Genomic DNA, 26,336 nt, shown 5'->3' on the forward strand with positions numbered 1-26,336 from the left:
ATTTATGGTCCTTGCGAAAAGCTTCAAGCTCTTCAAGAGAGAGTTTGTTTTTACCTTTGTAAACTCCCTTCTCCTTGGACCGATTGTTGTTGTTGTTATTGTTGTTGTTGGAAGTGCCTTGGGAATTATTTTGAGCATTGGATTTCCCCTTTGCATCATTTTTATCTTTGTTTTCCATGGGCTTGACATTATGTCTAGCCCCTTGATGGAAATTGATGCGTGAAGCAACCATGGTGTGATGGATTACTTCGGTAATAGTACCGGGCCGTTGAGAGTTGATGTATTCGGCCATCTCTTCAGGTAATCCCGCACAGAATTGCTGTCTTTGCTCGGCAAAGTCTATCTTTTGAAAGACAGTAGCTTTGAGATGTAAATCCCAAAACTTGTCTACATACTTGTTGATAGACTCATGAGAGAGAAGCTTCAAGCCGCGCCATTCGGTAAGAACTTTATCTTTAGTATCGCTTGGAAGAAATTGCTTCATGATGGAAACTCGTAGTGGGGCTTCTCCATTTCCACGAAGGCTAGCCCACCATTGACGAGCTGATTTTTGGAAGTGCATAGCTACATGGCGTAGCTTGGAGGACTCTGTAAAGCCCTCGTCCCCAAAGGCCGCATCAAATTGCTGTATGAAGGCCAACACTTTGTCGGTAGCACCAAAGGTGCCATCGTAGGTGAGAAAAGAGATACTCTTTCCTCCCTACTTGAACTTCTTTATCTTTTGTGACCTTCGCCATGCAGGAAATGATTTGCGATGTCGTCCCCTCTTGTATTCTCTAGGAGAATAGCCATAACTTTCATCGGAAGAGGAGGAAGGTGAAGAAGAAAGAGAAGAGGGTGACCTCTTCCTAGCCCTTTTCTTCCTTTGTTTCCTCTCTTGCCTTTCAGAGTGATGAGGAGAAGGACTATAGGTTGCTCTTTTCCTCTTGGGAGGAGTAGGCGATCGTCTAGACCGCCGTCTTCGTGGAGCCACCTCTTCTGAAGAACTTAGACTTTCATTGCTTTCTTTCTCTTTGGATTCCTCCTCTCGAATGGGAGAGAGTCTTCTTTTGGGGGTCTCTTCAAGAGGCCTCCTAAGCTCTCTCTCCTCTGGGAGAGGAAGGGAAATTCCATAAGCATGAAGTTGTTGAGTAACTTCGGCTTGCAAAGCAGGGTTTCCCATAGCTTGCTGCAACCTAGCGACGAGATAATTCACAAACATGGGAGCATCATCATTAGCACCTTCATGTGCAAAATCAAAGCTATCAATGTTCATTCCACTCTCTTGATTATTGTCAGCCATGTTAACAAAATTTATGTTTATACTTAGTGTATGCTTTGGCAGTTCAAAACCTTAGTTGCCACTCCTCTTAGCCTTTGAAAATCGGCTCTTAAGTATCTACACCCACGGCTCAAAGTGGTTAATTATAGAGAGTAGAGGAGTAGGTCTAACATAGCAGAGTTGTCAAGGGCTAGCTCCTTTCGGACTTCTTATGGCTCAATAATGGTAAAGCCATAGGCAAGTCTAAAAAGACTCCATTATTAAGTCCAAAGCTCTCGAGGTGTGCACCATCCCCGACATAGTCAAGGAGTACGAGCGGAAGTGCGACGCGAGAGAGAGTGCGAGAAGAAGAGCACGACGATATGGTGAACTCGCTCTACTGTAATGTGTAGAGCATAGCGAGTTCTTATTAGGTTTTTACAAAAGAATATGTGTATATACCTGGCGGCCCGGCCACTTACTTGGGCGACCACATTGGGATTTATACCCCAACAACCTCCCACTTAAAGTCCAATTTGGTACTTTAAGTGTGAGAGAAGCTACTATACAAGCTAATATACAAGAGATGTAGAGAAGTGATGTACTACCCTACACCTAACTGCTTGCGAAAATGCGCAAAGCTCTCTGAGGGAAGTCCTTTTGTAAGTAGATCAGCAGGATTTTCTCTGGTGTGAACTTTGACAAGCTAAAGTTGCTTATCCTCGAGCATTTCCATGATGAAATGATACTTCACATCCACATGCTTTGTCTTTGAGTGATAAACTGGATTGCGAGCCAATTGTATAGCACTTTGACTATCACAATATAACACAGGCATCTCTTCTTTGATTCCTAAATCTGTTACTAGTCGATTAAGCCAAATTGATTCTTTGCATGCCTCTGATGCTGCAACATATTCACCCTCTGTAGTAGACTGAGTAACACAATCTTGTAATCTAGAACGCCATGATACTGCTCCACCAGCCAATGTAAAGACATACCCTGACGTAGACCTTCGGTTGTCTAAGTCACCTGCATAATCCGAGTATGTAAAACCCTTTACACTTAGCTCCTGACTCCCATAGCATATACGCATACTCTTTGTAGCTTTCAGTTATCTCAATATTCCTTTCACTGCCTCCCAATGTTTCTTGCCTGGGTTTGACATGTATCGACTTACTACTCCCACTGCAAATGCAATGTCTGGGCGAGTAGCAATCATTGCATACATCAAACTACCCACTGCAGACGCATATGGAATCTTATCCATTTCAGCCTGTTCTTCCTCAGACACAGGACAATCTTGTTTGCTAAGTTTCACATATGGTGGCAATGGAACACTCAATGCCTTTCCCTTCTCCATATTGAAACGTTGCAAAACCTTGTCAATATACTCTGTTTGAAATAACCAAATCAACTTCTTTGATCTGTCTCTCTCAATGCGCATACCAAGTATATGACTTGCCTCACCCATGTCTTTCATGTCAAACGATTTTGCCATCTTTGACTTCAAAGCTGAAATTTCTTCCAAGTGCTTGCCAACAATCAACATGTCATCCACATACAAAATAAGGATCAGCCAACTACCATCCTTAGCCTTCTTTGTATATAGACAGTGATCGAACTCACTACGTTTGTAGCCTTGAGAAAGCATAAACTTGTGGAATTTATGGTACCATGCCCTCGGTGATTGTTTTAAGCCATAAAGACTCTTTAAAAAATGGCATACCCAATCTTCCTTGCCTTTCTCAACAAACCCTTCTGGCTGCTGCATGTAAATTTCCACATCTAAATCACCATGCAAGAACGCTGTCTTGACATCCATTTGGTGCAACACCAAATCTAATATGGCAACCAATGCAAGAAAGCATCTCAATGTAGTCATCTTGACCACCGGAGATAAGACTTCATCAAAGTCAATGCCTTGTTCTTGCTTAAAGCTCTTGGCAACAAGCCTTGCTTTGTACTTTGGTTGACTATCATGAGCGGTGATCTTATACCTGTAAACCCATTTACAAGGTAGAGCCTTTTTGCCCTGTGGTAATTTAACTAGCTTCCATGTCTTGTTTTTATGCAGAGCTGTCATCTCTGACTGCATGGCCAATTGCCAATTCCCGGGGTCCTTCATTTGCACTGCTTCCTTGTAACATGAAGGCTCATTGCAATCAGTCAACATGACATAGTTCATAGATGGAACAAACCTATGAGGAGGTCGCGTGACACGTCCAGATCTACGCACAATAGGTGGCTCAAGCTCAGCCACAACCTGTGGTTCCACTCTATCCTGTCCTTGCTCCTCTTGAGCCCTAACATTTTGTCTTGCACGTGCAGGTCCATCTTCTTGGAAGAGAACTCTTCTAATCTCCTCAACCCTCTCTGGTTTAGAATGATATTTGGATTCATTAAAGTGAACATCATTGCTGCGGACAACCTTTCTGGATTCGGGATCCCAAAGTCTGTACCCCATCTCACCAGAATTACCATAGCCTAGAAAGATGCACTTTCTACTCTTTGGCTCAAGTTTGTTCCTAAATTCCTTTGGAACGTGAGTATATGCCTCACAGCCAAAGACTCTGAGATGCTTGTATGAGGGCATTTTGCCTGACCATACCATCTCTGGCACTGAATCCTTCTGCAAAACCTTGCTAGGAGATCTATTTACAAGATGAACAGCTGTTGATATAGCTTCAGCCCAAAACCCATTTGGCAGCTGTGCATTAGACAACATACTTCTGACCTTCTCTTGTATGGTCCTATTCATCCTCTCAGCAACACCATTTTGAGGAGGATTGTAAGGAGCAGTAAGTTCACGTTTTATACCTTTTGACTCACAAAAGTCCTGAAAGGACTTTGAAACATACTCTCCACCATTGTCAGTGCGTAAGCATTTAAGCTTCTTGCCACTCTGATTCTCCACAAGTGTCACAAACATTTTGAAAACACTAAACGCTTCATCCTTGTGCTTGAGAAAGTAAACCCATACTTTCCTCGAGTAATCATCTATAAATGTCATAAAGTAAGAAGCTCCCCCTAGAGATAGGTTAGGCATAGGTCCACACAAATCACTATGAACAAGTGCCAACTGTGTATCTCTTCTACTGCTTCTATGCTTATGTGGCTGCTGTGTTTGCTTACCATACCGACAATGTTCACAGAATTCAAAATCATTAAATGAAAAGCCAGGCAAATAACCAGAATGAGACAAGATTTCCATTCCCTTCTTGGACATATGTCCTAACCGGCTATGCCACAAAGAAATGTTCGGCTGCTCGGTTACATTGATTACATTTTTAGAGACATTTGATACATAAATCATGTAAAGTCCTCCAGACTTTACTCCATGTGCTACTGTCATAGAACCCTTGGATATCTTCAGTGTGAAAGAAGAGCCATTCTGAAACTTCAATTGAACATCTCCAGCACCTAAGATCTCACATGTCTGCCCATTGCCTAGCCGAACATGATCTTTAGTGGTCACATACGAAGTAAACCACTCCTTGTTTGGAGACACATGAAGTGATGCCCCTGAGTCTATAATCCAGTCACTCAGTGCATTTCCATCAGATGCTGTAAGAAGAGCTGAGTCCATTGTATTCTTCAAGAAGTAGATGTCTCCTGACACTAGACTGTCATCCTCTGCAACAGTGTTTGTCACATTTATTTCTTGAATCTTCACTGAGGACTTGTTCTTCTCACCATGGTCTTCAACTTTCTCTTTGCCTTTTTCTGCTTTCCATTCTCTGCAGTCTCTTTTCATGTGACCTATCTTGCCACAATGGTAGCATTCTATGTCACTCTTGCCTTTAGCACTGCGGGACTTGCTACGAGACTGATTCCTCTTTCCACCTTTGTACTTTTCTTTGGTCCTTCCCCTAACAACTAAGGCTGTTCCTTTGCCTTTGTCCATTGTCTTTCTATTGGTTTCTTCAGTAAGCAGACTTCCTTCTACACCTGCTATGTTCAAACCATCTGGAGGTGCAGAATTACTCAAAGCTGTGCGAAAAGTGTCCCAACTTTCCGGCAATGTGATCAATAGGAACATAGCTCTAACAGGTTCATCAAACTTGACACCTTGAGCTGACAACTGACTGTAGATTGTGTTGAATTCATTCAGATGATTGTCCCTTCTTTCATCTTCAAGTCAACAAGATTCTTAAGCCAGTATACTTGTGAAGCTGCACTCTGCTTCTCATAAAGATCACTCAGCTTTAGCCATGCTTGATAAGCCGACATCTCGTCTGCTACATTGAAGTAAACACTTTCTGCCAAAGTCAGCATAATGGTAGAAAGTTCCAATTCATCCATTTCGCTCCATTCATCTTCGTCCATATCTTCTGGTTTTATCCCCTTGAGCTTTATAGGTTTTATCTACTTCTTTTGTACCAACACGTGCCAAATCTGCTTCTTTCACAATGGGAAATTGGTTCCATCCAGCTTCTTGATATTGTAAAGAGCAGTGTCCTGTGATCCAGCCATAGCTATGCTTCACAGTGGTTTACTTTCCTGGGAAAAATTCGGCAGAGTTTCCCCTGTAAACTGACCTCTGAACCAATATCAACCTGTCAAATGAACCAAGAAAGCTTCAGATTCTACATAAATTCCGGCAGAGTCTCCTTTGTAAAATGGCTTTGGGGTACTCAAAAAACAGACCAAAAAACACTGTCTCTCTGACACTGTAAGCTATGGGTAAACCTGTCCTGCACCTGTACTGTCTGTCACTGTCCTGTCACTGTCCTGTAAGCATAGACTGTGACAATGCCTCAACGGCAGTAAAGCAAAGATGCAATCCCAACTGTCTAATTCACAGTCAATACATCCTAGCTGCCTATCTAAGGGTGCTCGAGGGATCGCTCCAAGACCTGTATCACCAAAAGGATCTCAACATTCGAGAATCCCCCAGCTCAATAAAACCTCACTCAACCCTCAACAAAGGCTGCAGTAAATCTGACAGTGCATAGACTTCCCACAAAGTCATACATCCACAAATTTCCCACTATATGCTGTAACCGCTGCGGCGGTTGTTTGCGCGTGACTTACAGCCAGCAAACCCTCAACAAACATACATCATCTTTGACAATACATCCCATGTGGAAGTACCTACAATGTCAGGAAGAAATCTGGAATATCAAGCAGCAAACACAAGCTACTTGATGAACTAGTGGATGTCGCCTACAGTCTGTGTGTAGATGCGCCCGTGTCGTATGTGACACGCCTCCAAGAAATGTGAGCCGTCCTTCGATGTGTAGACAGCCACAAATCAACACTCTGGGAGTGTCGATATCCTCAGCACCTGCAGTCGTAGGCCGAAAACCCCAAATTTGCAGAGTCGGATCTGCACCCGCCGAGACCACGTAGTCGAAAATGGCCTACTATGTCATAAAATCTAATATCTAACCAACCCAAATGATTTTCTCATATTAAATTGATCACTTCATGTGGGAGAATAAATGGGAGCAAGTGTTAAGATATAGATATGTGCTTATAGATCTATCTCAACACGGGGCCAATAGTAAAGGGGCCCAAATGGGAGATGGTCTATCAAGAGCAAGGCTAACCAATGGAGCATAGGACCTTAGGGTTAGCTTCATTGAAGACCTCCAATAATGTGTGTAAAAGTCCTTTGACCTTAGGTAAGCTAGGGCTGAGCTTGAGGTGGGAACCCGGTCCAAGCTCAAGGTGCTTGTCATGCTTGAGGTGCTTGTCCTGCTTGAGGTGCTTGTCATGCTTGAGGTGCTTGATTAAGATGCTTGAGGTGCTTGACTGGCTCCATGCTTGAGGTGCTTGACTTGGTGCATGATTAAGGTGCTTGAGGTGCCTTGAGAAGCTTGCCTGAGATGCTTGTGGGAACACCCCCTACTTCAAGTGCTTAGTCATGCTTGATGACTAAGGGGCTTGCTCATCCAAAGTCAAAAAGATCCCTACAAGGAGGGGGGCGATCCTACAAGGGGGGGGGGGGGGATGAGAGAGAACACACACACACACACAAGGGAAGCCCCAGCTTGAAGAGGCAGCAAGGACACTTGTCAAGTTCCTCCCCATGTTGCCCTCATGGTGTGCCTGAAGCCTATTGGTTAGCCACCCAAGGGGTCCAATGATAATTTAGGATATTTAATTAATTGATTTTGCATTTATCAAGTCCTCTCTCTCAAAGGGGAAAGGGGGACACTTGTCCCAAGGCTACCCATGTTGCTTGTAATGGCTCCTGCTTGTGATTGGCTAGGCCTGGAGGGGTCCAATGAGCTTCAAGCATGAGCTACAAGGGGGGGTCGACCCAAGCAAGCTAGGGGGGTGCTTAGGGGGTATACTCACCCACACACAATCACAAACACTCTCATGGTGTACTATGCAAAGTGCAAGAGCTCCCTCTCCTTCTCCAAGCAAGTAGAGGTTGAGAGCCTACACCAACACTCTTGGCTATGGAGTGCAAATCCATCCGAGAGCCATGCTTCAATGCTTGAGCTTGCCATCTATTTCTTCTTCATTACTATGCTATTATGTATGCTAGCACAAGAGTTATGATAAGTGAGGAACTAGATCTTTCTCGTATGAAATGTTTCTTCTTCCTCTTCCCTACCCTCATTCCCTGCTATCTCTCTCCACCTTCGAAGGTGTTTGAGGTCTTGGGACTGAGGCTTGGTATAGTTAAAGCTTTCTTCAAGTTTAGGTTATGCTATGATGGTGATGCATGAAGCTTTCCATCTTCATTGCTTCACCTAGGTCACAAGGAACACAAAGAATGTATTGTAACAAGTCTCTCTTTATGGGAGAAATCATAATACAAATGCCTATTGGAGGGGGGACCGGCTCCACATAAATCCGGTCCTCAACTGTTGTCATGTTCTCTAAATTCTCTCTCTTGCAAAAGTATTGTCCATGCCAAGTTAACTAATTGCTATAATTATGTTGCTATCTTCAATTATGTCTACCCGCTATGCTCACAAAATCATTTCTTGAAAGTACTCTCATTAAATTCTGCTACTCTCAAATTGAATAGGCAAATTCCATTACATTGGTGTCAGAGCCTTTGGTTTCTCTTTTCTTGCTTAAGAAGAGAGGTCCTTAAGTACCCTATAAATGGTTGATGTTGTTAATTATAATAGGGTAAGTGGAATTGGGATCTATTATCGGTTTTGTTGAGCCCACTATGTGGGGGATGGTGCACACCTCGGGAGCTTTGGACTTAATAATGGAGTCTTTCTAGACTTGCCTACGGCTTTACCATTATTGAGCCATAAGAAGTCCGAAAGGAGCTAACCCTTGGCAACTCTGCTATGTTAGACCTACTCCTCTACTCTCTATAATTAACCACTTTGAGCTGTGGGTGTAGATACTTAAGAGCCGATTTTCAAAGGCTAAGAGGAGTGGCAACTAAGGTTTTGTATTGCCAAAGCATACACTAAGTATAAACATAAATGTTGTTAACATGGCTGAAAATAATCAAGAGAGTAGAATGAACATTGATAGCTTTGATTTTGCACATGAAGGTGCTAATGATGATGCTCCCATGTTTGTGAATTATCTCGTCACTAGGTTGCAACAAGCTATGGGCAACCCTGTTTTGCAAACCGAAGTTACTCAACAACTTCGTGGTTATGGAATTTCCCTTCCTCTCCCAGAGGAGAGAGAGCTTAGGAGGCCTCTTGAAGAGACCCCCAAAAGAAGACTCTCTCCCATTCGAGAGGAGGAATCCAAAGAGAAAGAAAGCAATGACAGTCGAAGTTCTTCTGAAGATGTGGCTCCACGACGACAGCGGTCTAGACGATCGCCTACTCCTCCGAAGAGGAAAAGAGCAACCTATAGTCCTTCTCCTCATCACTCTGAAAGGCAAGAGAGGAAACAAAGGAAGAAAAGGGCTAGGAAGAGGTCACCCTCTTCTCCTTCTTCTTCACCTTCCTCCTCTTCCGATGAAAGTTATGGCTATTCTCCTAGAGAATACAAGAGGGGAAGACATCGCAAATCATTTCCTGCATGGCGAAGGTCACAAAAGCTAAAGAAGTTCAAGGAGGGAGGAAAGAGTATCTCTTTTCTCACCTATGATGGCACCTTTGGTGCTACCGACAAAGTGTTGGCCTTCATCCAGCAATTTGATGCGGCCTTTGGGGACGAGGGCTTCACAGAGTCCTCCAAGCTACGCCATGTAGCTATGCACTTCCGAAAATCAGCTCGTCAATGGTGGGCTAGCTTTCGTGGCAATGGAGAAGCCCCAAAGACATGGAAAACTCTACGAGTTTCCATCATGAAGCAATTTCTTCCAAGTGATACTAAAGATAAAGTTCTTACCGAATGGTGCGGCTTGAAGCTTCTCTCTCATGAGTCTATCAACAAGTATGTAGACAAGTTTTGGGATTTACATCTCAAAGCTACTGTCTTTTAAAAGATAGACTTTGCCGAACAAAGACAACAATTCTGTGCGGGATTACCTGAAGAGATGGCCGAATACATCAACTCTCAACGGCCCGGTACTATTACCGAAGTAATCCACCACACCATGGTTGCTTCACGCATCAATTTCCATCAAGGGGCTCGATGTAATTTCAAGCCCATGGAAAACAAAGATAAAAATGATGCAAAGGGGAAATCCAATGCTCAAAATAATTCCCAAGGCACTTCCAACAACAACAACAACAACAACAACAACAACAACAACAACAACAACAACAACAACAACAACAACAACAACAACAACAACAACAACAACAACAACAACAACAACAACAATCGGTCCAAGGAGAAGGGAGTTTACAAAGGTAAAAACAAACTCTGTCCTGAAGAGCTTGAAGCTTTTTGCAACGACCATAAGTGTTTCAAGTGTGGGGAGCAAGGACATGGCTATCGTTCTTGCCCCAAGAAGAATACTCGCAATGAGACTCCTAGGGCTTCCACCATCAAAGCTCCAAAAGAGGATGCTCATTGCAAAGGATCATCACTCTCCTATGCTTGGTTAAAGGTAAGAGAGCATGATGCCTTCATCTTGTTTGACCCTGGCTCTACTCTCAACTTCATATCAATAGAGTTGGCCACCAAGTTGGGCATTCAAGCTTTTGAGATGGGAGATATAGTAACAGCTGATGTAGCTTTCAAGGGACAACAAGCCTCCGTTACTCCCTTGATTGGGAAGTTGAAGCTTCATGTCCAAAGCTATGTCGACAAAGAAGACTTCTTCATCTCTCCTCTCCAACATCAGGATGTTATCCTAGGGGCACCATGGTTTGATCGCATGGCTGCCAACATGAAGTTGCCTGAAAGGAGAATTTACTTCATCTACAGGGGAAAGAACATGTATATAGATGCTAGTGAGCGTGGTCGCACTATTCCACTTGTAAATCCTCTTTCTTTTGTTAAATCAATGAAGAGCTCAGTTTCTGCGTACATAATTTATGTCAAAGAGTCTCTAAAAGCTAATAATGTTTCATCAAATGAAAATGATAGGAATCAAGAAGAGTTAGACTTGTCTACTTTTCTAAAAGGATTCCAAGATGTGTTCATCGATGATATCCCTATGGACCTACCTCCAAAATGAGGGGATGATGACCATCGTATTGAGCTCCTTCCAGGAAGCTCACCGCCTAACAAACCTCCTTATCGAGTCTCACAAGCTTAACAACAGGAGATTATGAGGCAAGTACAGGAATTGGTAGACAAAGGGATGGTGAGGCCTAGTTCCTCTCCCGTTTGTTCTCCAGTCCTTTTAGTGCAAAAGAAAGATGGTACATACCGTATGTGTGTGGACTATCGAGCACTAAACCATATCACTATCAAAAACAGATTTCCCGTGCCTCGGGTAGAAGATCTGTTTGATAAGCTACAAGGCTCTACCTACTTCAGTAGGATTGACCTTAAGAGTGGCTATCATCAAATAAGGATAGTGGATGAAGATATCCTAAAGACCGCGTTTCGCACAACATTTGGTCTTTATGAATATCTATTCATGCCTTTTGGCTTGACTATTGCACCAGCTACTTTCAATCGTCTCATGGAGAAATTTTTTAGACCATATCGTAAATTCACTGGAGTGTTCTTTGATGATATCATCATCTACTCCAAGTATTTGGAGGAACATAAGCAACATCTCCAAGTGATTTTTCAAGCCTTGAGGGAGAACAAACTTTTTCTCAACCAAAAGAAAAGCGAATTCTTCCTTCAAGAGATTCAATATCTAGGTCATATTACCTCTCACGATGGTATTCGTATGGATCCATCAAAGTTAGAGGTAATAAAATCATGGCCTAACCCAAGGAATCTACATGAGCTAAGAAGCTTTATTGGTATGTGTGCATACTATAGACGCTTCATAGCAAAATTCTCTCAAGTAGCAGGACCACTACACGACTTAACAAAAAAGAGCGTTAAGTTTGTATGGACTGCTAAGGAGCAAAATGCTTTTCAAAAACTCAAAGAGAAGCTTACTTCCCAACCAGTCCTCGTGCTTCCGGATCTCTCAAAGCCATTTGAGGTCCAATGTGATGCGTGTGGTGATTGCCTTGGAGCGGTTTTGCTTCAAGAAGGGCATGCCATAGCATATGAGAGCCGAAGGCTCAATAGTGATGAACGAGTCTTGGGCATTTATGAAAAAGAGCTTTTAGCTATTCTACATGCCCTAGACACATGGAAGCACTACCTATTGGGGACTCCATTTATCCTACGAACCGACCACCAAAGTCTCAAGTATTTCATGACGCAAACCAAGCTTTCCAACAAACAAATGAGGTGGGCAAATTTTCTTTCGCAATTTAATTTCCATATTGCTCACATAGCTGGTAAGCACAATCAAGTTGCCGATGCACTTTCACAACGACCAAAAGTTAATGCGGTGTCTATAGCTACTCACAATGATCTATCCTCTATGATAGATGAGTATGCTACTGACCCTGACTTTAGAGACATAATGTCAGCCCTTGCTTTGGGGAAGAAAGAGGAACCATTCACCTTGCAGGTTGGTTATCTTCTCCACGGCAATAGGCTATGTGTTACCCATTCCCTTCGTGAGAAGGTTATGTATGAATCCCATGCTCCTCCATATGCAGGGCATAGAGGTATTCAACCTACTCTCCGAGGAGTAGAGACGTATTTCTATTGGCCTAGCCTGAAAGTGGACATACAAGAGTATGTTTCAAAATGTGTAGTATGCCAAAAGACCAAGTATGATAGAGGGAAGCAACCTGGATTACTCCAGCCATTGCCTATTCCAAATTCACCATGGGAGAGTATATCCATGGATTTCATCTTTGGATTACCCAAGTCTATCCATGGGAATACAGGAATATGGACAATAGTCGACAGGTTTAGCAAGCAAGCACATTTTATTCCTGTCAAAAAGACTATTAAGGCACATCAACTGGAAATTCTCTTCATATCTCAGATTTTCAAGCACCATGGATTACCCACATCCATCGTGTTAGATAGAGATCCTAGAATGACCAGTAATTTCTGGAAAGGTCTCTTTGAAAATCTAGGAACAAGATTGAATTTCTCTTCGGCCTATCACCCACAAACGGATGGCCAAAGTGAGATAGCCAATCTTACGATACTCGATCTACTCAAGACTTATGTTACCGAAGTAGATCAACGCTCACAATGGGAAAAGTATTTACCTCTAGTAGAGTATGCCTACAATAATACTGTCCATACTTCTACCGGGAAAGCACCTTTCGAGATCATAGAGGGAAGACCTAAAAGTCCCTTGCTACTCAAAGTACATGGGAAGATCTTCGCCGCCGATGAATATAGCCGTGACCTACAAGAATCTTTTCAAAAGATTAGGGAGGCTATAGCCATCTCTCAACAAAGGCAAAAAGCTGCTGCTGATAAGCACAGAAGAGCCTTAGTGTTCAACGAAAATGATTGGGTCTTACTCAAGTTTCCTAAGGCTCGATTAAGGCAAACGACGGGCAAAAATCCTACGGGCCATCAAAAGTATTATGCTAAAGTAGCAAAAAGATACTATGGTCCTTTCCAAATCTTGAAGCCTATCAATGAGGCGGATTATCAACTCAAGTTGCCCAACCATTGGCTTATACACAATGCCTTTCATGTAAGCCTACTTAAGCCCTACAAAGGTGAGCCACCAATTGAACCAATTATTGAAGACCCTCCCGAAATTGAAGACCAAGAAGAGGTGCTACAACCCGAAGCTGTCCTTCGGCATGAAGACAAGGTACTACGACATGGTAAGATAATCCGACGGTATCTTATTAAGTTCAAAAATTATCCTTTTGAAGATGCTAGATGGATGCAAGGAGTACAACTTAAGGATAGTATGAACCTTGTCAATGCTTACAATGCTACATTAGAGTAAGCAAATGTACAAATTTCTTTTAAATGACTCATGTTTTTGTCTTATATGACTATTCCTCTTTTTAATTGTGCACAAATTAACTAGTATGCATGCTTAGAATCATGTTTGTGATGACGACGTCTCTCAAACACCAAGTAGAATTTGTCACTCTACTTTGGGAGAATGAAATGGAATAAAGAGCAGACATGCTTGCGGCAACTATGTGTCCCAAGCACCTAATGGATTAGTCATCCATCTTGGAAAGATGTCGTAGGGTAAAAAAGGGATCCTCTACCCGCTAAGTACGATTGACTAATGACTAAGGATTTATCTCTTCTACCTCATAGTCGAGGAGGACTATGATTTCAAGAGAGAGGTAATGTCATAAAATCTAATATCTAACCAACCCAAATGATTTTCTCATATTAAATTGATCACTTAATGTGGGAGAATAAATGGGAACAAGTGTTAAGATATAGATATGTGCTTATAGATCTATCTCAACACGGGGCCAATAGTAAAGGGGCCCAAATGGGAGATGGTCTATCAAGAGCAAGGCTAACCAATGGAGCATAAGACCTTAGGGTTAGCTTCATTGAAGACCTCCAATAATGTGTGTAAAAGTCCTTTGACCTTAGGTAAGCTAGGGCTAAGCTTGAGGTGGGAACCCGGCCCACGCTCAAGGTGCTTGTCGTGCTTGAGGTGCTTGAGGTGGTTGTCCTGCTTGAGGTGCTTGTCATGCTTGAGGTGCTTGATTAAGATGCTTGAGGTGCTTGACTGGCTCCATGCTTGAGGTGCTTGACTTGGTGCATGATTAAGGTGCTTGAGGTGCCTTGAGAAGATTGCCTGAGATGCTTGTGGGAACACCCCCTACTTCAAGTGCTTAGTCATGCTTGATGACTAAGGGGTTGCTCATCCAAAGTCAAAAAGATCCCTACAAGGAGGGGGGTGAGCCTACAAGGGGGGGGGGGGGATGAGAGAGAACACACACACACACACACACACACACACACACAAGGGAAGCCCCAGCTTGAAGAGGCAGCAAGGACACTTGTCAAGTTCCTCCCCATGTTGCCCTCATGGTGTGCCTGAAGCCTATTGGTTAGCCACCCAAGGGGTCCAATGATAATTTAGGATATTTAATTAATTGATTTTTCATTTATCAAGTCCTCTCTCTCAAAGGGGAAAGGGGGACACTTGTCCCAAGGCTACCCATGTTGCTTGTAATGGCTCCTGCTTGTGATTGGCTAGGCCTGGAGGGGTCCAATGAGCTTCAAGCGTGAGCTACAAGGGGGGGTCGACCCAAGCAAGCTAGGGGGGTGCTTAGGGGGTATACTCACCCACACACACTCACAAACACTCTCATGGTGTACTATGCAAAGTGCAAGAGCTCCCTCTCCTTCTCCAAGAAAGTAGAGGTTGAGAGCCTACACCAACACTCTTGGCTATGGAGTGCAAATCCATCCAAGAGCCATGCTTCAATGCTTGAGCTTGCCATCTATTTCTTCATCATTACTATGCTATTATGTATGCTAGCACAAGAGTTATGATAAGTGAGGAACTAGCTCTTTCTCGTATGAAATGTTTCTTCTTCCTCTTCCCTACCCTCATTCCCTGCTAGCTCTCTCCACCTTCGAAGGTGTTTGAGGTCTTGGGACTGAGGCTTGGTATAGTTAAAGCTTTCTTCAAGTTTAGGTTATGCTATGATGGTGATGCATGAAGCTTTCCATCTTCATTGCTTCACCTAGGTCACAAGGAACACAAAGAATGTATTGTAACAAGTCTCTCTTTATGGGAGAAATCATAATACAAATGCCTATTGGAGGGGGGACCGGCTCCACATAAATCCGGTCCTCAACTATTGTCATGTTCTCTAAATTCTCTCTCTTGCAAAAGTATTGTCCATGCCAAGTTAACTAATTGCTATAATTATGTTGCTATCTTCAATTATGTCTACCCGCTATGCTCACAAAATCATTTCTTGAAAGTACTCTCATTAAATTCCGCTACTCTCAAATTGAATAGGCAAATTCCATTACAGTAAGTTTCTTTTTCTTGGAAGGAGTCTTCAACTTTATAGGTCCCTTGCGCTTTCTGGGTGGCAGAGGTGAGTCAAGCTCATTTTGAAATATCGCTTTCTCCAAAAACAAGGAAACAGACTTCTTCCTGACTCAGACTTTGGATATTCATGTAACTGCAGCCACATTAAAAAAATGTATGAGCATTAGAAAATACATAAGCATAATAGTCAAATATAGATATCTATGCACACTTACGGTGAGTAAGGTCATCCTAAACTTTGTCTCTAGAAACCTCCATGCATTAGCAATGACACTCCATCCACAAGTTGTTGCGTCTGGTTGGATATGAATATTTTGATTGAATAACTTCAGATTTTTTAGCTTGTCATCACCGTAACTTGTAGTCAAGTGAGTGTGGATAAGCTTGGCAGTACACTGCAAGCATAAAGAAGAAATTCAACAAATGGCTTAAACACATGAAAAATTATGGTTACTCAAAAAAGACTATGCTTACAATTTGCATTTCCCATGCAGGCATGGTAGTGAATTCATAAATATAATTTCTTTGTCCATAAGATTGAAGATCACAAGACTCCAATGGTCCCTATGAGTAAAAGATTCATGAGCCTTGCAAGAGATAGTTTGCATATAATTCAATAAAGTAGCAAGGAATAGTGACTTACGCTTCGTGATATGGATAAAATATAAAATTGCATGTCAACATCTCTAAATCCCCAAAGAAGCTCTTTATTTTTCCCTGTTTACTGAACAAGCAACGTGTCACCAATGGATCAAGTACAAATACTTACATGGCCACTGATTCAGGGAAATCCCTCATGATACACCTAAGGCAAGCAAAAAGCATTGTATCTGATATCTCAAGGTTGTAGTCCATAAGCATGGATGTGTCCTCAGGGAATATGTCAAGGTAGAACTCATCATCATCATACATGGTGACATTTGCCACAATTGTGACTGTAACCTTCTTCTCATAACAGCTGGTGTTGGCCACAATCAATTTTCTTGCTTGCTCTATTAGAATTGCATCCTCTGAAAACTTTTCTTGCTCAGTGATTTTCTCCTTTCCAACTTTAACCTCCTTGGCCTTCCTTCTGGAATACATGTGTGTCACATCTTCAATAACAACAATAGACTTTTTCTCCCTAGCTGGAGGAATTTTGAGAATGTGATAAGCCCTCAAGTCATCACTAGGGATTGGCTCAAGCAACTTATCAAACTTGTACCTAAGCCTAGAAACAAGTACATAATCCTTGCTCATTAGAGTGACCCTGTGAGCAAATGCTGTTGCAATGTAAGCATCATTCATGAAATCAATTAAGAAGTCCTCAGTAGCCTCTTGAATGCACATAAGGGCTTGAGATTTCCATCTCAATGTTGTGAAAACATTTGTTCTCATCCTTGTAGTTAACTCGTCTGAGATCTCCCTTACAAGTCTCATGAAAGGAAACCTTGGGATTAGCAAACAGATGCTTTTTTGTGCATTTCTAATGTCTTTAAGGGATTTCACTTGATAGTTCAACTTTTTCCTTGGATTGGCTCTGGGTTGTTTCCTGGGAAGTTGTTTTCCTATGGGAGCACTTTGAGATTTTTCAAGATGTTTCCCTTTTGGAGGACCTTGAGGTTTCTTATGAGGCTTCTTCTCTGGATTTTCTTGTGTCTCTGGCTCTTCTTCTCTCTCTAGTACTGCTTGCTCCTTACTAGGGTTCACCAACTTTCACCGGTTCTCTACAACCAAACAGAGCGATTTGAGGCTTCTGTGAATTGTCTAACACCCTTATCGCGCCATTTGGTGGCCTAGAGACCTTGTACGGTCTTCTTCAAACCATTTTCAACCAAACAGAGTGAATAGAGGCCCTCCTTAACGTTTCTAGCTTAGTTATCACGCCGTTCGGTATTCAATCTTCTACATTCGAATCTCTTTCCGAGCGTCCTCAACCTCTTTTACCACTTGGAGTGCCATTTGGCTTATTCTTTCCATACATTTCCACACATTCCTCATACATTCCTATAATTCTCACCTTCCTCTTCCCTTCAAGCCTCCAATCTTATAAAATTATATCCATTTTCACTCATACCCCTTATACCCTCAGGAATGTCTTTTGGAAAACAGATTGGCAAAGTGGAGTTAGTTGATGAAAGTCCCAATGAGTTGCTTCTTAGTGCAATTGTTGAAAATGGGGGTGACATTGGTGTATACAATGAAGCAGTTGATATATTTAATCCTCAATTTAACCTAACAGATGTGGTAGAGAGGCTTAAGGACTATTTATTAGAGGATTTACTCGAGTTTGAAGGAAGAACCCAAGGCAAGTCCTATGTACAAGAGGGCAAAGAATATTTGCATGCCACAGATTTCACACATAACTCAGTTGACAAGGGAAATGTCACAAGGAAACTGGGAACTCTCAAGAAAAAGTATTCTTCTCCTTCTTTGACTCCTTTGTATTGTCCTATCCATATCAAGCCTTGTAATCTTGTCCCAAAGGCACTTTCTTTCATCCTTTTCTTGTGGCTCAAATTTGAAGGGCAGGGGAAAGAACAAGCAGAAGATGAAGATACCTGGACAAATAGCAAGCAATTGGCAATGTTGCCATAGTCTCAAAACTTGAGACAACTGAAATATTAGAAGAGAAAATTGATTTAAAAGCTGAGGAAGAGGAAAGTGCCAATCTTGATGTTGCTCATCAGCTCAGGGATAGCAATATAATTGATGAGCCCACATAGGAGGTTGAAGTTTCTAAGACCTCTCTCACTATACCAAACCTTCCCTTCTACCACATCAATGATAAAGATTTTATCCCTATCCATCACGTCTAGACCCTACTTAACATTAAAGAGGACTATTGTCTTGCAGCTATATCAGAATCTTCAGAGCTGGCAAAAGACTTTATTGACATAGAAGGAGAGTCAAAGGAGGATTTTTTGGCCCTTGATTTGCAGACCTCTGACCAGGCTTTCCTTCCTGATCCTGATGCACTAGCTTTGTGCTTGCAAAGAGTAGAGGAAGAAAAACCAACTCTCAAAGATGAGGACTTGAGGACAGACTAGTTGAGCTTGGTGTAGAGAATTTTGGCAGGGATTTTAAGTTAGAGAGGGATGAGGATGCTGACATAGGTGAAAGAGCTGGCTCATGTAATCTTCTACAAGAAAGAGTCCTCAAGGAGGATGAAATGCAAAAGGTATATCCCACTCAAATTAGGTCACTTTTTAACAAAACTTTGACTTGTTGGTACATGGAAAATAGTTTTTTTTTTTTTTTTTTTTTTTTGCAGATAGAACTTCTTCATGAGGACAATTATCTTGGGAGAGTAGGTGGCTCCAGACAAAAAGGAGTTGAGGGGAGCAGAAAGGATGCCTCACTTATGCACTATTTGCCAACATTGGACAAGACTACTTTCTATGCCTTCCACATAAAATATTCATAAGACCCTGACTTGGCAATTTTTACTCTTAAGGTGCTGTCAAATGTCATGGGTTCCACTCCTCTTACATTCAATGCTACCAGAGTTTTTCTTCTAGAGAGTTTCACTGCACTTAGAATATTTGGGTGTGATGCATGCTTCAATGCCTCAAGAGCGGGATACTTCCTATGCTACTCTAGTTATGCAGTTGTGCAGCTAAGGAGACAAATGTCAAAATCATTTAGGGGTTACAAAACGTAAGAAAATTTCTCAAGTATAGGGGTGACGCTGAGGTACAAACATATTGTAGCAGCCATGACATCTACTCAACAAAAGTTATTGTGGATCATAAGTCTCCATGTTGTGTCTCTACGGTTGTGTTTCTATGGTTGCTTGCTCTAATCCTTTGTAATTGCCTCCGATAAAACCAGTTGAATAACTCTTTTAATGCATTGCTTCTACTGGCTCCCCCTCCCATTCATGTACATCTAAAAAATGAAGTCCTTGCTTGATAGTGAGACTTCTCCATTCCTTGTGTGTCCAAGTAGCCAAAGGTCCTTGTCTTGCAAAATATGGTCCATGCAGGTAGAGAATATGTTGTATGACAACAAAATATGTCCATGCAGGTAGAGAATATGTTGTATTCAAAAAAAAAATAAAAAATTTGGGGATATCAAATATTTATTTAGCACTCACCAAATAATAAGTGATATCTTTCACTGCCCGAGCGTCTATGATACTATTTATTAAAAGCTTGATTGTCTTTTTGAAGTCATCTGCATAAGTTTTTTTGTTTATTTGTTGTCTTAGCTCCTTCAAGAAATCATCTAGCTTCTTCCATACTTCCATTCGCTTGTTTGTCATATCTGATCTGCTTTTGACATTTGTAGTAATGACGCAGAGATCTTTCCAACAGTTCCACATGGCATTTACTTGTTTGCTATCATGGTTGCTCAAAAATCTTCTAGCTTTTGATCCTCCCATTGAAACATCTTGCAAGACATCACCTGTCCCATGAGAAAACTTTGGATCTTTTCTGAGATGCACTTGACCACCATGGAAACCCATCTGAGAGAGTAAAGCTTCACATTTTTTGATCACTCATCTGCAAGTTTGGTGGGTTTGATAGCATACACATAATCCAGATGCAGTTGAAGGAACTTATCCAAAATTCTGATCTCTGCATGTAATGTACATATATGTACATTTTTTAAGTCGATTGCAAGAATGGGATCCCAAATCATCTGAGAGGAGGGATAGTCAGAAACATTCACATGATTCCTAGATGGTGGTCTTCCAATTTCACATTCCAAAAGCCATCCACTTGTTCCCATGCTTGCCATGCAATACAAACAAGGGTACTTTGTGTTCAGACAACCACATATACCAAACATGCTCTTCAATGCTGTGAGATCGGCACTCAGGTGCCATTCCACTGTGTAAACACCCATGCCATCCACTTGTTCCCATGCTTGCCATGAAATACAGACAAGGGTACTTTGTGTTCGGACCATCGCATAAACCAAACATGCTCTTCAATGGTGTGAGATCGGCACTTAGGTGCCATTCCACTATGTAAACACCCATGCCATCTATATGTAGTTGTTCACCTGCATTCTGGCTTTCTATCACACACAGAGGGGATGTGGGTTTGTGAAAAGAGCCATTTTAGTGTCTCATGACTCTCTACAGGAACTTGAGCCGAACTAATCCACCATAGTTCCATTTCAAATTGAGTTTTGTAATATGGAGATGCCACCCTACCCATGCTATAGCCCAAAGCTCTATTCATTAAAGAAATAGAGGCTCTTTCCATCTTTTGGCTTTTTTGGATTTGTGGCGGCCTACACCAACAACTCTTGGCTTTGTGATGCAAATCCGACCAAGAGCCAAGCTTCAATGCATGCTCATCAAGTTTTAGTCCAAATTTAAGCTTTCCTTCACACTCATTTTCCTTTATTTTGTAATATTTGACCATAACAAGTTGGACTTTTTTGACATCCATCCATATATTATTAGATACATGGTACTCAATTTTTTTATTTTTTTCTCTCATATGGCATTGTTCCCTCAATGTGATAATATTCTCCAAAAACGTTAGGTATCTCATTATTTAAGTGAACTCTCCATTTGCCAACATTATGCGCTCTAGGCAACCCAAAAGCTCTAACCTTATAATATTTAAGGACTTGGAACCAAGTTTTGGAAATGGCTCTATATCCCCTTCTACTTACCCCCACGGTGTCACAAACTTCTTGAATTTGAGAAGGCTGGACCAACAAGTCCATATCTTTCAAAAGGACTTGAAAAATGTTTTTCTTTTGAGTTTGATTTTCAGGAAGCTTAAGAATTCTCAAAACATCCGACCTATTCATTATCTCATTCAGAAAACTCACCCTTTCCTGAGCATTGGACATGTCAAACCCTAAGAGTTTAGAAACAACTTCTCTAGCAATTTTCTACCTTTTTTTCTTTGACCGGATCTTTTTGTTAGGTCAACCACATCTCTCATTTTTTTGACTCGTGCTCTTCAACCTATAGGAGTCTCTTTAAGGGTCTGTAATTGTTTGTTCTCTTTTGTCAATGAAGCTAGTTTTTTTTATGTTCACTAATCTCTATTTCTTTCAAAGACAAGGTATTCTGCATATTATGAATATATTGTGCATAGTTATTATGTATCCCAGATATACTAGAGAAATATCCAAGTAGACCATCAACAACATCTCCAACAAATCTGATCAAATCCTGGGGAGTGTGAAAAGATGGATACCTTACAGTACTGGGATCCATAGGATACAACCTCCCATCTGTCCATACATCAATATGTTTCTTTCCCTCGTTGTGTAGTCTTTGAGCTTCATGTCCATCCGAAAGAGGTTTTTGATAGATGCTCCTTGTCGTTGCATTCTCCTAGTTGAGCTTAATGTCTAGTGGAACTTATGATTAGATGGGAGATGTGTCTCACTCATTTTGAGCCTGTAAAAAGATCCGTGCAAAAGGTTTGATGGAATAAGAAACAGAGAATGGTGAATCTTTTGACAGGTGCAATGGCAGAAGGCACTTAAGCTTGTGAGGTCACGTGATAAGAGTCTAACAAAATACTATGAGAGAAAGAAGAGGAAAAGGAGGGAGAGAAAGGGGTGGAAGAAAAAAGGGGGGGAAGTGACTTGAATGAGGATCAACAACCTCGGATAAACAAAGAAGGAATACAGTGAAAACAACATCCTCTATTGCCATCAATAGGATATGCACCAAGATATGCTTTAAATGGCATTCCCCTTCTTTAATATCCAAAACGGCCAACTTTGGAGCCGTTTTGACTATCAAAGGTTCTGCTAATTAGTAAGTTAACCAATTGCTTACACAACCATTTTTGAGACGTTTTGGGCCCTAATGCTCTGTAGAGACAGAGGTAGATCCATAGTTCTCTAGTGAGACACAATAGGTGTTGTCAGACTTTGTGCAGGCAAAGGTAGAGCAAGTCTGCTACCTAGAGACAGAGATAGAGCTAACAGATATGAAGTTTTTTGACACGCTCATGTTAGAGGCTGATGAGTTAGTGCTAGGACGAACAATTTTGCCTATGGATGAGAGGGACGTAGATTCTCTAGTGTTGGTGTTGACACATCCATACGCGATGGGTTGTCCTGATGATGCAGATAGCGCAAGGGGGAGGCAAGTACAACTAGGTTTGTGTAGATTTCATCAACGTTTGGGCGTCTCATGTTTGAATTGTTAGTGTCGAGGTCCAATCTACCAGTTGCAGTGGGAGCATTTGCAACAAGGGTTGTCAATCGTGCGATGGCTAACACTAGCATGATGCATAATAGAGTTTTGCAGACCATACAGAGTAGTCTGCGGGATTTACATGCAGGCTCTAGTGTGGGTATGTACACTCGCCTACCAACAGAGCCGATACGACTGCGTGTAGATTGATAGAGTGAGCCAGTGTGAATAGGTTGAGAGAGTCTCTCACCTAGTTTCTTGTACAAACTAGTAGTTTAGCTAGTAGGTCTCACTTATCAGCGCATCGCCTCTAAGTGGGGGATTGTTGGGGTAAAGGCACTCCTCCTTTTTCCCGGCCCAAACGTTCAGTGTCCAGCCTCCCACTGTGTATACACACTTCCTTATTCTTTTATAGATAAGAATAAGGAGCACCTCACTCATACACTTGAGTCACTTCTTGATAGGTTGCTCCACCCACACACGATCTCGTGCTTCTCCCCTTCCCCACAAACACATCCGCGCACACGCATACTCACAATGATCATCAACTTTACAATAATAGCAACGCATCTTCTTTTTTCCCTTTTGACCAAAATTATGAGATGAAGTGCTGCCAACAAAAGCATTAGGAACATGTGATTTACCACTCGTAGAAGAACCATGAGAAGTGGCTACATTACTGTTACCACTTTTTCTCTGAGCAACAATAAAGGCGTGTTCAATTGCACAATGTTTAGCCTTGTTTTTTCTTGAAAGTGACTCTTGAAACAGCAATGTGCATAATGCATCAAACTAGACAACTTCAGGATATCCTTGGGTCATAAGTCTCCAAGCAAACGTCTCGTAAGAATCTGGCAAAACATCAAGAAGAGTCTGCACAAGGGAATTGTCAAAAATGACTTCGTCTGTAGAAATACGTTTTTCATTTATATCCTTGATACTACCAGCAAGGAAAGTGTCCATTTCATCTTCCTCATGCATAATCTTTGACTCTAGCTCTTTATGCAGCAATGCAATTTTAGCCTCATTGCGACTTGCGTAAAGACTATCTATAATATCTCAAGCCTATTTTGCAAATTTAGATGAACAAATGTGAGGAGTAATAGTGTGCTTCACAAATAATGCAATTAATGCATGAGTTTTTGCATCTCTTACATTCTAATGAGCCAACTCAATCGTAAACATCCTCAACTCAACCGTAAACATCCTCAACACCGCCTTGCACAAGATTCCAAACTCCCTTTGGCACAAGAACATGTTGCATCATGTAAGCCCATATTGGGTAATTGTCCCCATCCAATCTATCCTTAGCAGAAAACGTCTTGAACACATCTGTGTTGTTGTCAGCCATGACAAATGTCTACGCCTGATGCAAAAACTACCCAAAAAGAAGAAAAACAAAGCGGGACTAACACGCGCTGTATAACACGACCCAAAGAAGATTGTAAGGAACCTGTTATGCAAAATATGATACAAGAATTTTTGCACAAAATGACGAAATTGTATGTGTAGTACTTACTGCCTATAGTGGAAACGAAGGCCAAAATGAGCCCGAATGGAAAATTTGAGCAGACTAAGCTCTACGAGTACTTCCGAAGTATTTGTCGACTTATTGACACTCACCAAAGCTCACTAAAATGTGAGAAAGTGAGTAGGCGTGTGCCGGCGGTGCTGACGTCTATGCTTGAGAGGACGCAACCTGCTCTAATACCAATTGATGGTAATAGTGTTGCAAGGAAAACACACATAGCTTGGAGAAGATGAAGCAAGCTCAAGACACACAACATAGTGTAGTATTACTTAGTGTGCAATGGAAAGATAAGAAAGCCCTAGAGTGATGGGCGTATATACAATGCACGGGGGAAAAACCTCCTAGTGAGGGAAAAAATGCCCCATCGGTCCTAAGTGTGTTCACACACATCACTAATGCATATGTATGGTAACAAAGCCGGCCTTGATCCCCATAAGCCTTCGTGACCATAAAAATATGATCCAAAAACAAAAATAAATCAATTGCCACTACCACGTTGGCAACTGACCCAAACTTCAACCTGCCATATCTCCTCGATTGATGAGCCTTCAACTCTAGCTAACTTCATTTACTGCATACTTCCATTTGGAACCTTGATGAGCTTCAAAAACCCTTGATGGCACACCTATCAATGCTGTCAAATTTTGGCACATAATTGGCCACAGTGAATCTTCAACCACTCATAACTTGATCGTTTGAACTTCGATTTCCAACCCGGAATGACTGAGATGCACAACAAATGAGTAACAAATTGAGCACTTCAAGCCCATGCATTCACTTACACTCTAGGCATCTGTCTGCTACTATTGCCCAATCAGATAAGGATCTGCAAACCACTTTAAACTTCAAACTACCATAACTTGCACTCAGTAGCTCTATTGAGGAGCCATCGAGACCGGCTCATAGACCACTTTGAGGGCCACCTTTGGCACTTCCATTTCTACACTTTGCACACTGACCAGCCACCTTTGATAGGCAGAATAGCAAAGTACTTTGGACCCAAAAACCACATAAAGCATACACATTCGTTGCCCTTTGCCTGCCCTTCATCTTCATGTCTATTTGATCACTTTAGCATTCCCTTTTGAGAACACATAGCCTTGCATTGCACTCTTCATAGCATAGACCACCTTTAGCTCCACCAATGTATGTGTAGTTGGTTCTACGGATGCAAATTCTACAACGAATGTGGACCATAGAACCTCTAGGATAGGATATGTTTTTATACTCATTAATGGTGCAGTTTCATGGAAATGTCGTTTGCAAGATTGTATGTCTCAGTCTACCATGAAAGCGGAGTATATTCTGCAATGTATGCCAACAAGGAATCTATATAGCTTACTCTTTGAGTGGGAGATTTGACCTTCAGTGGAAACATTCTAGTTTTCTATTGTGATAGAGTGCTATCCAACTTGCAAGATATCCAGTGTTTCATGCAAAGACAAAGCACAATGATGTGAGGTATCATTTCATTCATGGGGACTTGAGGACAAGTGCATAGATTCTATCATGATTCACATAGATGAAAACCTTGCTAATCTACTAACAAAGGTTTACCCTTCAAAAAACATTCACATTGTCAAGTACTTTTGGTTGGGGTAAGCCTTTAGCTTACACTCAATATTTTACCAACCCCTAAAGCCAAGCATACTAAACATGCACCCTTATGTGCATGTATGCATCCCATGACATAGATTTCCCTAATACATGCTCCTTTACTATGCACACATGCTTCACAATCATAGTCACATTCTATTTGGTGTAGCCCACATGCTACTTGGCCTTCACCACATGTGGTGCATATCACTTTCAACATTTATTTCCACCTTCCATCTTGAGCCTATATAAGGCCACATGCTAAACTTGTATCACCTCTCAGTCTAATGCAATCACTATGTTCATTTCCAACATGACTGGCTCATCGCACGATCCTCCATAGCTACAACTCTCCCTTTCAATTGGTATTAGAGCCATCATCATGTTGGCATGAGCATGAACCCTAATATCTATCTATTCTCTATTCTATATTGAGCATCACTATATGCTTAATCGCTAATCATAAACTCCCCTTAAACTCTTTAGCAGTAAGCGTACCTTCACATTGATTTAATCAAGGTTTGGG

At 41.7% G+C, this 26,336-nt stretch overlaps 1 pseudogene; it reads right to left on the reverse strand.

The window, feature by feature from the left end:
- Window positions 1-19,638: 19,638 nt before the first annotated feature.
- LOC147453834 (uncharacterized) lies at window positions 19,639-20,683 on the reverse strand (annotated as a pseudogene).
- Window positions 20,684-26,336: the final 5,653 nt, after the last annotated feature.

The sequence above is a fragment of the Adiantum capillus-veneris genome, chromosome 7 (genome assembly GCF_014529385.1).
Source record: "Adiantum capillus-veneris isolate H3 chromosome 7, ASM1452938v2, whole genome shotgun sequence".
NCBI classification, from domain to species: domain Eukaryota; kingdom Viridiplantae; phylum Streptophyta; class Polypodiopsida; order Polypodiales; family Pteridaceae; genus Adiantum; species Adiantum capillus-veneris.